Here is a 12,677-nt window from a genome sequence, read left to right as displayed (position 1 = left end):
CTTGATCTGTTATTTGGCAATGAGCTGAGTTTTTCCTGTCTAGATGCAGGTGCATGCCCTGATGAAGACACTGACAAGAGAATAAAGAGTATGACACAAGAGGAAAGTTGCCAGATAATTAGAGATTTAATAATAAATAGAAACAAATGGTTGGTCTGTTACCCCAAATTGGTGCTCATTTAATTTCTTGCAAATCTCAAGTACTTAAAGAGGGAGAGTGATTGATGGGATTAATTAGAGCTATATGTTTAACAAGTGTTGCTAGCTATAATGGCCTCATTAATTAAAACCTGAACTTCGTAAGAAACCTCTTTGCAATCCATATTGGTTTATAAATTCTCTCTTTTTTTTGGTTTTGTATGAAGGAAAAAATCAGATGAACAGGTAAGTAGTGCATATGAAAAATAATACATAATGCATTACGATCATCTATATTTATTTGGAGAATCAGAAAAACATGAATCAACACTTAAATCAAGCATAATCAGCAAGGCCAGCCTTTGTGGAGATGTTTTCTTTAACAGTCTCTGAAGGTCTGTGTTTAAATTCATCTTATGTGAGGTTACATGAACCTGTCTTTGAACTAACTGTAGACAAAGTATATCATTTTTATGTTTTAAGGTATTTGGTTCCCATTGAGAACACTGAATATCCATAATCTTCCTTTACACACTTGGCATTTGTAAATTGTTATATCTCTCCAACTGATAAACTTTTAGGAAAATAATATAAGGGTATATATGTTTCTATACCCATGGAGGGTCTTGATCCTGAAGTCTTTCGAAAATGTAAAATGCACTGAAGTCACTCAACAGGCCCTATGCTGTTAAGTAAGGATTTGTGTTCCCTGATGCTTTGCTTTGTTTTGCCTGAGTTAATGTTCTTTATTAAAAGGCACAGCTTTCTTCTACTAATACATTTCAAGGCTATTCATTTCAATTTGCTAATGGTCCTCATTCATTTTAAAATATACTGGTACAGTGAATACAGAAATATCCCTGGAAGACAATAGATATACCCTCAGGACTAAAGATCATTTCATTAGCATACACTTGCTTTGGCTCTAATCCTCTAAGTATTTGTCTATGTACTTAACTTTATTTAGCATTCCCAGGAAATTCACATATCTGATGCTGTCTCTTAGTGTCTGCAGAGCAATTGCCACTACTGTTTGCAGTAAGAAGACACTTCCTTTATAAGAAAGCTGTTGAACTATGGCTTTAGTTGGAAACGGAATTGAAATTTCAGCTGCAGTTCACGACGTATAAATGAGAAAGATAGATTTATCACATAATTGTGTGAGTCATTTGAAACCTTTTATTAATATGCAAATAATAGATTCAGTATACAGTTCTAAGTTTGTAATTAAAGTAATCATTTGGTAACAGGGAGAGCTATGTACTTTCCAATTGTTATGTAGTTGCTTGGGAATATGTTAATTTCTGTAAGACAAAGCATAACCTGTAGGAAGTATGTGTGGCAAAGAGAAATGTAGTTGGACTCGCCTGTGAACATACAGCGTCTGAGTCATCAAAGATAACATATTATGTCTTAATATCAAGTTTAATGAGGGCATTTCATACCTATCAGTCTTGATCACTTTTCTGCAATTTTTCAGGAATTTTGAGTAAAATGTAATTTTTTAAAGAAACCTTGACCTAATTCTGTATTGTTTATGTGACTCAAAACTTGCATAATTTTCATCGAGGCTATTGGCTTAAAACCAAAGAATAAGAACAACTTGGTACTTACTAAGACATTTGGACATGGAAATACTAACTGTTCCTTATTGAGTATAGAGCCTGTGCTTGCAGAGCTCTTTGGGAAACTCATATTTTGATTTTTAATGCTGAAACGTCACTGTTGCCTTCAGCAAAACTGAGAGCTGGATATGAGGCTAAAATACACTTTTAATTACTGGAAGTGTAGATTCATAATACTACTTATGCATAACATATAATCTTCCTGTGAGACTAAAGGTTATATTTCAATGCTTACGAATCTAAATTTAAATTGGTTCTCTAACACAGTTCCATGTGGCCACTGTATAAAAACATGAACAGATTCAGACAGTGTTTCTCAAGTTTGTTAATGTGATATTCACATCCCAGTTTTCTGAATCAGATCACGTAGAAGTAAAGCATAATCATACACCCTCTTTGTAAAGCACTTCCACCAAAGAGACTAATCTGCCCGTTATGCTAAATTTTTTTTTCTTACAATATTAAACACTGGGAGGATTTAGATATAGCCAGCAGCCTCAAAATCAAGACTGATCTCTAAACCTCCCCAAGTTTTGAGGCTTCCTAGATTTGAGATCTCATTGTCCTCTCATTTAGGATTAAGTGCTTTCCCAAATACTGCAGCGGAGACTTTGACTTCAGAAGCTGTCTTTAGAAACTTCAGGCTTCATGTTTAGTAAGTTTCAGATCAAGTTTGTTTTGGCATCACACTTCTAAAAAGCAGTTTACAGCAAAGCAAAAGAAAACAACTCTCACATCCTTTCAGTACAAAACCTTTTCTGTGTGATGAGTTTGAATGGGTAAACAATCCTCTAGGCCATGCTGCAGGAGAAGACATTAAAAAGAACAAGTTCCTGTGGATTTGTCTGGGGTAGTTTATGTCTTTTTTTTCCCTTGTTTTTAAGCATACACTTGTACACTGATATTCTTCAAATCTTGTTTTAATAATTTGGTCCTACTGATGTTTTCGCACTCCTGCTCTGATCATTCCTTCAATGTCCTTCAAGGGGACAGATTAGAATTCAGTTCTGTATTATTAATCTAGCAATTGGGAATAATTAATCTTCTCTTTCTCTATCCAAAACCCAAAATGCAGCACTGGGCAAACGGCTTCACTGATCACAGGGAATTGTTAAAAGCAAGTCACAAGTCCTGTGTAGCAGTGAAATGCAGTGGGAGCAGCTTTTATTTTTAATTTTCCCTGTCTCACCAACCCCCCAGGATTACAAGTAGCTGCTGTACATTGCAAGCAAGGGTTTGTTTGTGTCTTGCTTTGAAATTCAGAAAGATACTATTTTGTCTGAATAAGGGAAATGTGGTATTTGATGGTGCAATTCATAATCTGTTCATCTAATATGAATCAAGTACTACACGCTGCTCCCCCAGCAAGGCACAAAGTGTTTCGGGATCACATGCTGCTATTGAAATTACAGTTTGCCTTTCTCCAGAGAGCATTAATGGTGGGTCATTTATAGCATGCCTTATTGGACCAAATTAAAAAGATATTTAAATACCGTTGTAAAATGCAGATGAAGTATTAGAGGGGAAAATGGCATACCTGCATACAGTCACTCATCATTGTCTTAGGACTTCTCTCAGTGAGGCAACAGAGGGGTTTTATGGATCACAAAGCAATTAATATTAAACAACCATGTGAAGGAGAATTGGGACTCAGCATTCATATGAAACAATTTCATATTAAGAAGCTGTTCATATTGTATCACATGAGTTGCTCTTGCTGACATGACATTTCCTGATTTTTCCAAAAAGCTGGACTGCCTTTTTCTTCCTTCTATGGCCTTGATGTGCAAAGAGAATCACAAGGTGCAGACACTGACTAAAATGCAGTAGCATCTATACGTTCTCCATGTCTTTTACTTGGGGTGGGCAGAGGATGTGACTATCAGTAATGGACTGAAGATACTTGCCCAGAGCAGGAGAGCTGTTCTGACAAGCTGTTCAGAACAGCCATGAGGCTGATCTAACTCTGGCCCTGATCAGCAAATTAGTAAATTGCAAATGTCTTTTGGATCAGTCCCTCTGTGCTGACTGACAGTATGGCAAAAGAAGAAAGAATGGAGAGATAATGTTTTTAAGCAATCAGTTGTTATTTTCCTGCATCATAAAATCCTATGATTAGCTGCACAGAATAAGTAATTTATGTGAGTGTGCTTGCCTGTGAGAAAGTTACAAACTGCAGACATATTAGCATATTTTTTCCAATTGTTAATATTACAGCTCTACTATGATCTCATTATACTATGCTGTGGCATCTGCTTCCCATAGACAGTGGACTGATTGTTTGGAGTATGTGCCTGGCAGCAGCACCTATCAATCTAAAATGTATGTCCTCTGTCCATCAAAATAAGATAAAATAAAATTCCACAAGTAATGTACTTTCATATTAAGATTGTATTTCTGTTCTGCACATGGAATGAGTGACATAGAGAATTCTCTTTTATGGTCAGATGGCAAAGCAGTAAAAACAAGGTTTTGGAAACTGCATTTTAGTATTTCCAAACCAAATAAAGCTCTTACTTTCGAGCTTTCTTAAAAAACACCTGGACCCATTTTCAAATCCAGCTGTTTTTACCACTATATTTATGCCTGACTTACTAGCAAGACAGCCGAACTCGACAAAAAGCTGTACTGGGTGCTTGTGGATCAGTGAATTCTAGCAGTGACACTGGAGTACAGTTTTGTGCCCTAAGTTGCTTCTCTCAGTCAGTCGTGGTATTATTATTTTCTAGGACTTTTAATGCTTTGTGGAAACAGGATTTCTTGTAACCTAACTGGGCACCTGCTTGTTTCTATCTTACTGTTGATCTGCTTCAGTTCCCAAGGTGCTTTGCTTCTTTATTGCAAGGAGTATTGTAACCAGAATAATACCAGGTGACTGTACAACACAGCTATGAGATGTGCAGAATATGAAACAAGCTATTTGTCACTCCCTTAAACAACAGGATCACACTGGCCAAAGTCTTCCCATGCAGAGCTGACCCTGAATTCTGCAGAAACAAAGGCTGCACAGCAAATAGATACATTCCAGAGAGTCTCTCAACAAAAATACATTGTTTAGAACGCACACATGATGAAATAATAATTTTACAGTGGTTCAACAGATTTATTAAGTATCTGAACCTTAAGCTATGTTAAATTTAGATATATTAACTTGCCTCTCTAGTAATATATTAGCTCAGAGTCTTAGACTGATTTTCTTCACAACTTGTTTGAGCTAGGGACATTGCCAGTTGAAATCTAGTGAATGTTTTGGACATAGATTAAGAAATTACTGTCACCAGCTATGTGCTTCTTTCACCTGCTGTAACTTACTGCAACCATATACACTTTAAGCAGTAATTTTTAAGTTTGTACCTTGCAAAGAAACTCTTGAGCTATGGTTCAGCACATAATCTACTGATTCTGTGAAGGTGGTAACTTTCAGCAGAAAGGGACCGTTGGTGACCGACACATCTTGTGTTTCTTTATTAGATTCACCAAAATTCTTACTGGGTACCATAAGTTTGCAGATGCACAGCTGTGCTGGATCTGAAGATGGTATATTGTTAAACTGTGAAAATTTGATCATATTCAGTCATATATCTCAGTCCTTCTGTTACATGAGAATCTAACTCCATGTCCAAAGGCTTGTCTAGTGAGATTTTCATTAACTTAAGTGGGTATTGCAGAGGAGGAGAGCAAGAAGTCATCTATTCTACACTTGACACATGACTTCAGAAAGTGGATGGGAGATTACTATGGTAGAGGATGTGGATATTTGTCAGATGCATTCTTTATCTTAAACTAAGGTTCTTCACTGATAACTGCAACAACCTAGCATAACCCATGGCACAAGTAGAAGTTTTTGAAGCTATGGGTTTGAACCCATAATTATTGACTTACATACTTGTGTATGTACAGTGAAAAGTGCACCGATGCCTTCGCAGACATACCATCCTATAGACATACTCAGATAAGTTTTGAAAGCTTCTTCCAGTGTTGTCTGTTAAAACATATGCAGCATTGCCCTCGAATTGAAGAAGCGCATGTGCAGAAATCAAGGCAGATGTATCAGTAGAATGAAAATCATTGGAATTCTTTTGCGTCACTTTTGTGATTGATTAAGGAGAAGATTTAAATAAAAAAAAATATTTATTTATTGAAAATCTGTTTCAGACTGTGGCTGATTCTTTGCAAGCACAGGGCATAAAAAACTCAGGCTAACTATTATGTGGACAAACAGAGCAGCAGGGCAATACCTGCTAACAACTCTGGTCTTTGAAGTGGTTGATCCCAAACGTGTCTGGATGGGTGTGAGCTAGCATGGCAGGAGGGACAGTCCAAAGAAATGGCATGATGCTGTTTAATGAAAGATCAAGGACTGGATATGAACTGAGGAATCTAAAATCCTTCCGGCTAGGACTCATGCTATGGCCCCTGCTGGGCTGCTTATAACTTGACTTGACTATAGCTTATCCATGGACATTGAATAGAGTGGAAGAGAGTTCCAATAATCAAAATCCCTCTGCACATCTGTCTTGCTTTCTGCATGCTCATTTTGCCTGTTATAAGCTGTCATTCCACACACATGCTAACAGACGTTGCCAGCAGAAACCTTTAAAAACCTTATGAAGAGTGTGCATTTGTGAGGGCTCCAGTCTATTGTTTCAAAGAAATTAAATGAATAGGAAATTAAATAATCACAACAGTTGTTTATTATTTCAATGAGAACAAAGTTCAGGCTCGTCCATGGAAGAAAGACCAAAGACAGTGTGGATTTACAACCTTATGCTCAAATGTCTGAGGTATGTTTCATTTCACTTTGTTGTGTTACCATTGTATGAAAGAAGGCATTGCAACATGAAGAACGGAGAACATGAGGAAGCAATTCTTTCCTGCTGTTTCCACTTTGCATGAATTTTTAACACCTTTGTTGGAGACCAAATGTCTGGTGCGGCTTCAGCCAGGATTCCTCCCTGGAACTTTGCTGAAGCTTTCATAGTTTTCTATTGCAGTTTGCTGCTTACACACAAGTTTAGCTGAAAAAAAAAAAAAAAGTTATTAAAAAAAATAATTAAGCAACTGCTATCATCTTGTGTTTCACCTGCTGAATTTCAGAAAGTGGGGTCTCATGGCGTTTGTAGGAAGAATAATCTTTCCCTCATGTGCTACACTCTTTCAGACTGTCCCCACTTCTGGCAAACTCCTGCTGGACTTTGTGTTGTTAAGTTTTTGAGTAATATTTGGAGAAAACAGTAAAAAAAAAAAAAAAAAAAAATGAACTGGTTAGTTACCATGAGTCTGTCGTGCAGAGTTCTGCCGTCCTAGAGGACTGCAGTTTTGGTAACGTTCATTTTACACTTGAAAGGTTTGGGCAGTCCGGGTCAGCCTCCTGTTTAGGGGCCTGGGTGCTTCCAGCCCTCACTCAGCGCTGGGTTAACTGCCCCCAGGGCTGAGCTTGCCCTCTCAGGGGCTGAGCTTGCCCTCTCCGGGGCTGTGCTTGCCCTCGCAGGAGCTGGCCCCGCAGCCCTCGGGCGGGTTGGTGGGATGCTCTTCGAGAGGATCCATTTCTTCCTGCCTTCCCACCCCACCGAGGCTGGCCCTTGGGAGGGAGGGGAGGTGTTTGGCTGTGGGCGCAGCACAGCGGGCTAGCTTTGGGAGCAGGGATCCTGGCGGAGGCAGTTAGGTGGAGCGGGTTTTCCTGCAATTGTAGGGGAGATTTTCCTGTTGTGTTTCAGCTGCGACTGTCTCGCAGTTGCAGACTCAGTCGGTGCCGCCACAGGATTCCTGGGACAGTGGTGGCTGCTACCGTACCGCCTGTCCCAGCTGGGCTGCCGGTGATTTTTGAGGGGGTCAGCGCGGTCCCTGTCTCTGCAGCAATGTTTCAGCCAGAAGATGTAGGGCGGGATCCAGCGGTGGGTATGCAGCTGGGTGGCTTCTTGTGAGCTGGAGCCGATGCGTATGTGTAGGCTTGCCATTGCAAGTATTTTAGGAAGTATTTTATAATGCGTTTAGCAGTTGTAAGGGAGGAGTTGAGGTTTGCTCTGTTGCTGTAATGAATTATCTTTTCAGTACTGAAAAATCAGGGAAAAGGGGAACTTTTTTAGTAAGAAGTATTTTTCGTCTTGTGTTTTCGAAGAAGGGCTTATTGTTGTCTTGTTAGTTATTGTAAGACTAGTAAGAGAGATAAAGGGGGCATTAGCATCTGCATACTGTTAACAACATCTGGAACATTATAATTCTGTTTTAAAAATAACAGATGAAGGCTGAGGTACATGTTTAGATGAGAAGAATGAAAAAAAATACAGTCATTCCCTAACTCCTGCTCCACTCCTCATGCAGAGCCTTTCCAATCCCATTTATTTATATGTAACTGATGAAGTTACATAACCTAAAGTGATGACGTGTTTAAGTATGATGACCGAGAGATGATGGTTTTTCAAAGGATGTACTTTTTGGCACCAGTATGCTCAGAGTGATGGTCTAGTCACTAGTTATTTTAGATGCAAGTTCTGTAGCCACAAAAGCCCACAAAACATGCCAAACATTTAGGAGGATCAGAAGCATGTATAGTCCACAGGTACAGAATTTCTAATGTGATTTTCCCAGTACAATATTTCAAGCCGAGCAATTGTCTGAGAACAAGATAAGCTGACACTCAGACAAGTTTTAAAGTAGATATTTAACAAGCTCCTGGAAAAAAAAGCTTGAGGCTGGAGGTTATGCAGATGCACGCCAGTAATTCTTTCATGAGTACTGCTCTCTTTATTACAGTAACAGTGACCTGCTTGATAGCTGACAGGAAATGTACAATTTATTCTAGTTTTTTGAGATAAACTGTGAGACACTGTATGTTGCTGATGAGGAAAGTAGCAAAAGGATGTAATTAACCTATTGTTTTCTCTTTCTATGCTATCTTAAAAGCTACTAAGCTATTTTGTGGGTGACATTGGGAACCTTTTACTTGAGACGCCTGTCTGGGGTATTGATACAATTATTCAGAAGCAATTGCTCATTTTAGTTGTTTTTTTTCCTACTCCCTTTTGGGATGTTCTGGAGACTATCTGCAGGACAATTAATTTGAGGATGTCAAATAAACTAGTAAGTAGTCCAACCAAGCTAGTACATAGTCCAACCACCTACAGCCAATGGATCCTTTTTGTGTGCATGTGCGTGCATGCGTGCGTGTGTGTGTGTGCGTATGTTTGGCAGAACACAGGCATAGCCAGGTAGTGAAAAAGCATTTTCTATTTATTTCGTGAGGAACTCCTTGAGCACAGGAGAAGAGCTGTACAAATCAACCACCATCCACATCTCAGGGCTGGAGGGAACCGGTACTCTAAATAACAAAGATTCTGTATAATGACAGCTCAAAAAGACAACACTTTCACTTGACACAGTGAGTTTAAATTTAACGCTGGATCTTCTGGCTGTTGTACAGTTTTCTGGTTGATGTCAAGTGAAGCACAGGTAAATTGTATCTTTTTTTTCTTATTACTTCACTAGGTGGATTAGAAACTGGTGTTACCTGGTTTCCTATTGTACTTCAGCTCCCAGAGCATCTCTCTGGTCATCAGTAGGATTTAAAAATAGTAGTACTATTTACCACTTCAGTTTGAAAGCTGCAAATTACTTTGCTGATGCAGCCCTTTGCTGCTCTTAATTTATTGACTTGAAGCAATGAAGTTTTGCCACAGTGTGGTTTCTAAGAACCTGTGAGGCAGGTTATGTGGCTGTGGCTAATAATTGGTCTTGTCTCAGGTCTTTGAAAAGTTTTTAAAGGATAACATTCTTAAAGGATATAAATGCATAGAAGAAAATATTTGAGATTACCAGGGTTTATTGTAGAATGTTTCTGTTAAGTAACACTTTCTCAATAAAATACATGTGGGCGTGCCTCTGGTAAGCAATAAAGCATTACTGGCTCTTTGCAAAAAGCACGGGCTGACACAACTTAGTCCTCAAGAGAGGTTAAGTGAGAATTTGCCACGTTCTTAGGGTTTAGCTTTATTTGCAAGGGATAAAGACTAAGACTTTGCATCTCATTGTGTGTGAGGGGTGGTACCTCACTGAATAGGCTGGGTTGGGATGAAAAACCCTTGAGTGTCTTAAGGGCAGAACAACTGGCTCTTGTTAACTACTAGATACAACCCTGTACTTCTTTCTCTTCTCAGTTGATTGTGCTGTTTTCGTTCTGTGTCCTGTTGTTTCGGGGTCAAAATTTTTACTCATGCACTAACTATTTCAGGTTATTTGGGTTAATACTGCCATTTGGTAATACCAAGCAACCTGAGAGGACTAGTAAAGTAGTTATTACATTTCTTGGTATTGTGAGTGGGAGAAACTTAACCCCTTGAAGCCTGTTAGAGAGCTGCAGTGATATGGCATGAAGGACAGGGATGAACAGTTGGAAGGACAAGGGTCTCGCACCTGGTTCACAATCTACAGTATAGAAAGGCAAGCTACTATTTTGTCAAAAGACTATGAATAAAATACAGAAGTTGAAGTTAGGCTTGTCATGCGAAGCAGGCTGGTCCTAAGACTTAGTGCAGACCCCATTGCATCTGGTTCTCAAGAACTGTCTGCACACCCTTCACGCACAGCAGGGACCAGAACCATCCAAATCCAGAAAAAGCCTTGCTCGGTAGTGTCAGCTGGAAATGAGTTGCTTTGGGACCAATGTCCTGCAACTCAGTTCAGGTTTCTGTGTATCCTCTTGGATCAGAGAATGATAGGAATGAGGCATGGTGGAAGAGAAATATTGGAAGCAAATCTGACTAAACAAGTGATTGCTGAGCTCATAAGAATAACAAAGAATAGATGTAGATTTTCCATCTTCATTTTTTTAAAGCTCAGGAACACTGGAAATAGATACTTGTTAGTTGATGTAGTCTTAATTTCTTAGATTCTTAAACTCCTTTCATGGAATAAAATAAGCGCATCTAGAAAGCGCAGATCACTTGATCCTAAAGATAATCTAAAATAGTTTCAATTAGGTGGCTTTAGAGATGCCTGTTTCTTTCTATTGACTACCAAGTGACCCTACAGAGACCAGTTCAGATGAATGCCACTTGCTGTGTTTAGGAACCACTGTCCAACAAGAGAGAGAAACTGGTTTCTTGTATTTGTTCTGCTAGTGATTTGCTATGAGGTATTTGCAGATTTCTGTTCTGGTCTATGGGCCCAAAGAATGCTCATAAAATCATTCTGCTAATGGAGAACGGGAACCTAGTACCTCAAGGTTGGGTGGCAGAAACATGCTTGTGGTGGTCCCAGTGACACCAGTAGGATGGGAAACATCCCCACACCTCTCAGAGCAGTCCTTGTGGTCTGACAAGCACCCCTGTGAGGGTCCTGCTCCCCAAATGGAGGAGCAGCCCTGCCAGTTCCCATTTTGTTATTTCTGGGCCCAGAAACCCCAAGCTGGGTGTTTCCTGCACCAGTGACAGAGATTTCTGTCAGAGGTCTAAAATAGATTACCTTCAGAGCACAGATATAATTTGTTCCTTATCCTCTGCCCTCCTATGGTTCATAGCTAATTGCCCCTTCTAATTACCTGATTACAATCTTGAGTTTTAAATACACCATTGATCTTATGGAGCTCAGTGTACTGAGAGTACAGCAGGCATAAATTAGAAGGAGCTCCTCAATGTTGGGCAGTGGTTTTTTTTGCAGTCACCGGAATCTCTTTGTAGTCTTTGCAAATGTGCAGAATATAACTCTGAGAAGGCGTGTTTGTTCTTTTAAAAAAAAAAATCCAAAACCTTTTATAGGCTTTTTTAATGTTCACATGTGAGGAGCAGAGATCAGGACAGCAAGAGGCTAACATTGTGTGCCTTGTAATGCTGTAGGGATAACATTATAAACACAAGGAGCTTTAGTTGTTCAAAAGTGCATCTTGCAGGTAGTTTAAATTCAGAGTCCTCTGTGGCAGGTGAGGTCACACCTTCATACCTGTTATGTTTCCTGGGATATTTCTTCCTGCTATGTTAAACACTCTATTTGATAAGAAAGCAGACCTTGGGGATCTTCCATGCGATCTTATAATGTCATTATCTAGGTGGAGGTGGTGATTATGAATTTAAGTAGTATTTACCATTTAATTTCCTTAGTTGTAGGGAAAGAATTCATAGGATGACTTGGTGGAAAGAGAATGCAATCATTTCTTTAAGCCACCCCAACATCTTCCCTGAAAACTTGCGGTAGCTTAAGGGCCCCAGTGCTTCCAAGCTGCGCTAAATTATGTATCCATGTTTGTGAACAGATATGACTAGAAAGAATGTGCTGAACTATTTATGGCTATTTCTGTTGCTGTATTATCTATGCTAAAGATCAGGGAGTACCATGCCACCTAAGTCATTACACAAGTGAAATTCCCAGCTGGGGAAATGTGAAAGATTTCCAGCTCTCCTGTGTGACCAAATCCCTATGAAAACTTGTAGGTTTTTTTATTTACTATTTGGGTAAAATTATTTTACCTTTCTTTTGTTGCAGAGTACCATCCATCATCTAGGAAGCTCTTACCTTGAAATGAGAGAGATAAAAGTGTGTGTGGTTGTTGTGGTTTATGCCCAGAGGGAAACTGAGCACCACACAGCTTCCCCCTCAGGAATGGGAAGGAGAAAATAAAGTAAAAGGCTCCAGAATCGAGATGAAGACAGGGAGAGGTAGCTTACCCATTATGGATCAGGGGCAAAAGACGAACTCATTAGGGAAAGAAAAAAAAGAACATCACTTTAATTCAAACACTAATCAAAACAACACTTAACAGACAAGGTGGGACAGTGAGAAGCACCACCACATCCAAAAACACCTACTTCCATCCCTCCCTTCTCCCCAGATTCAGCTCTGCTTGCAATCTCTCTACCTCGTCCCCCAGCGGCCCAGAGGGCAGGGGATGGGGATTACAGTCAGGTTGCCGTTCCTTCCTTCTAG

At 39.5% G+C, this 12,677-nt stretch overlaps 1 protein-coding gene across 3 annotated transcripts in view; it reads left to right on the top strand.

The window, feature by feature from the left end:
* MID1 (midline 1) overlaps positions 1 to 12,677 on the top strand; it is a 260,084-nt gene that overhangs the window by 138,555 nt on the left and 108,852 nt on the right. Inside the window, exon 1 of one of the 3 annotated variants that reach the window (XM_032986939.2) lies at positions 7,546 to 7,657. The exons of the other annotated variants lie outside the window; for them this stretch is intronic. The gene's annotated coding sequence lies outside the window, so the exon portion shown is untranslated. Of the gene's footprint in view, positions 1 to 7,545; positions 7,658 to 12,677 lie in introns of those variants that run through there. 3 annotated transcript variants of the gene reach the window in all.

The sequence above is a fragment of the Tyto alba genome, unplaced genomic scaffold, assembly GCF_018691265.1.
Source record: "Tyto alba isolate M040663 unplaced genomic scaffold, T.alba_DEE_v4.0 Super-Scaffold_14, whole genome shotgun sequence".
NCBI lineage: Eukaryota > Metazoa > Chordata > Aves > Strigiformes > Tytonidae > Tyto > Tyto alba.
The sequence above is the reverse complement of the archived record's forward strand: the minus strand, read 5'-3'. Positions and strand labels throughout refer to the sequence as shown.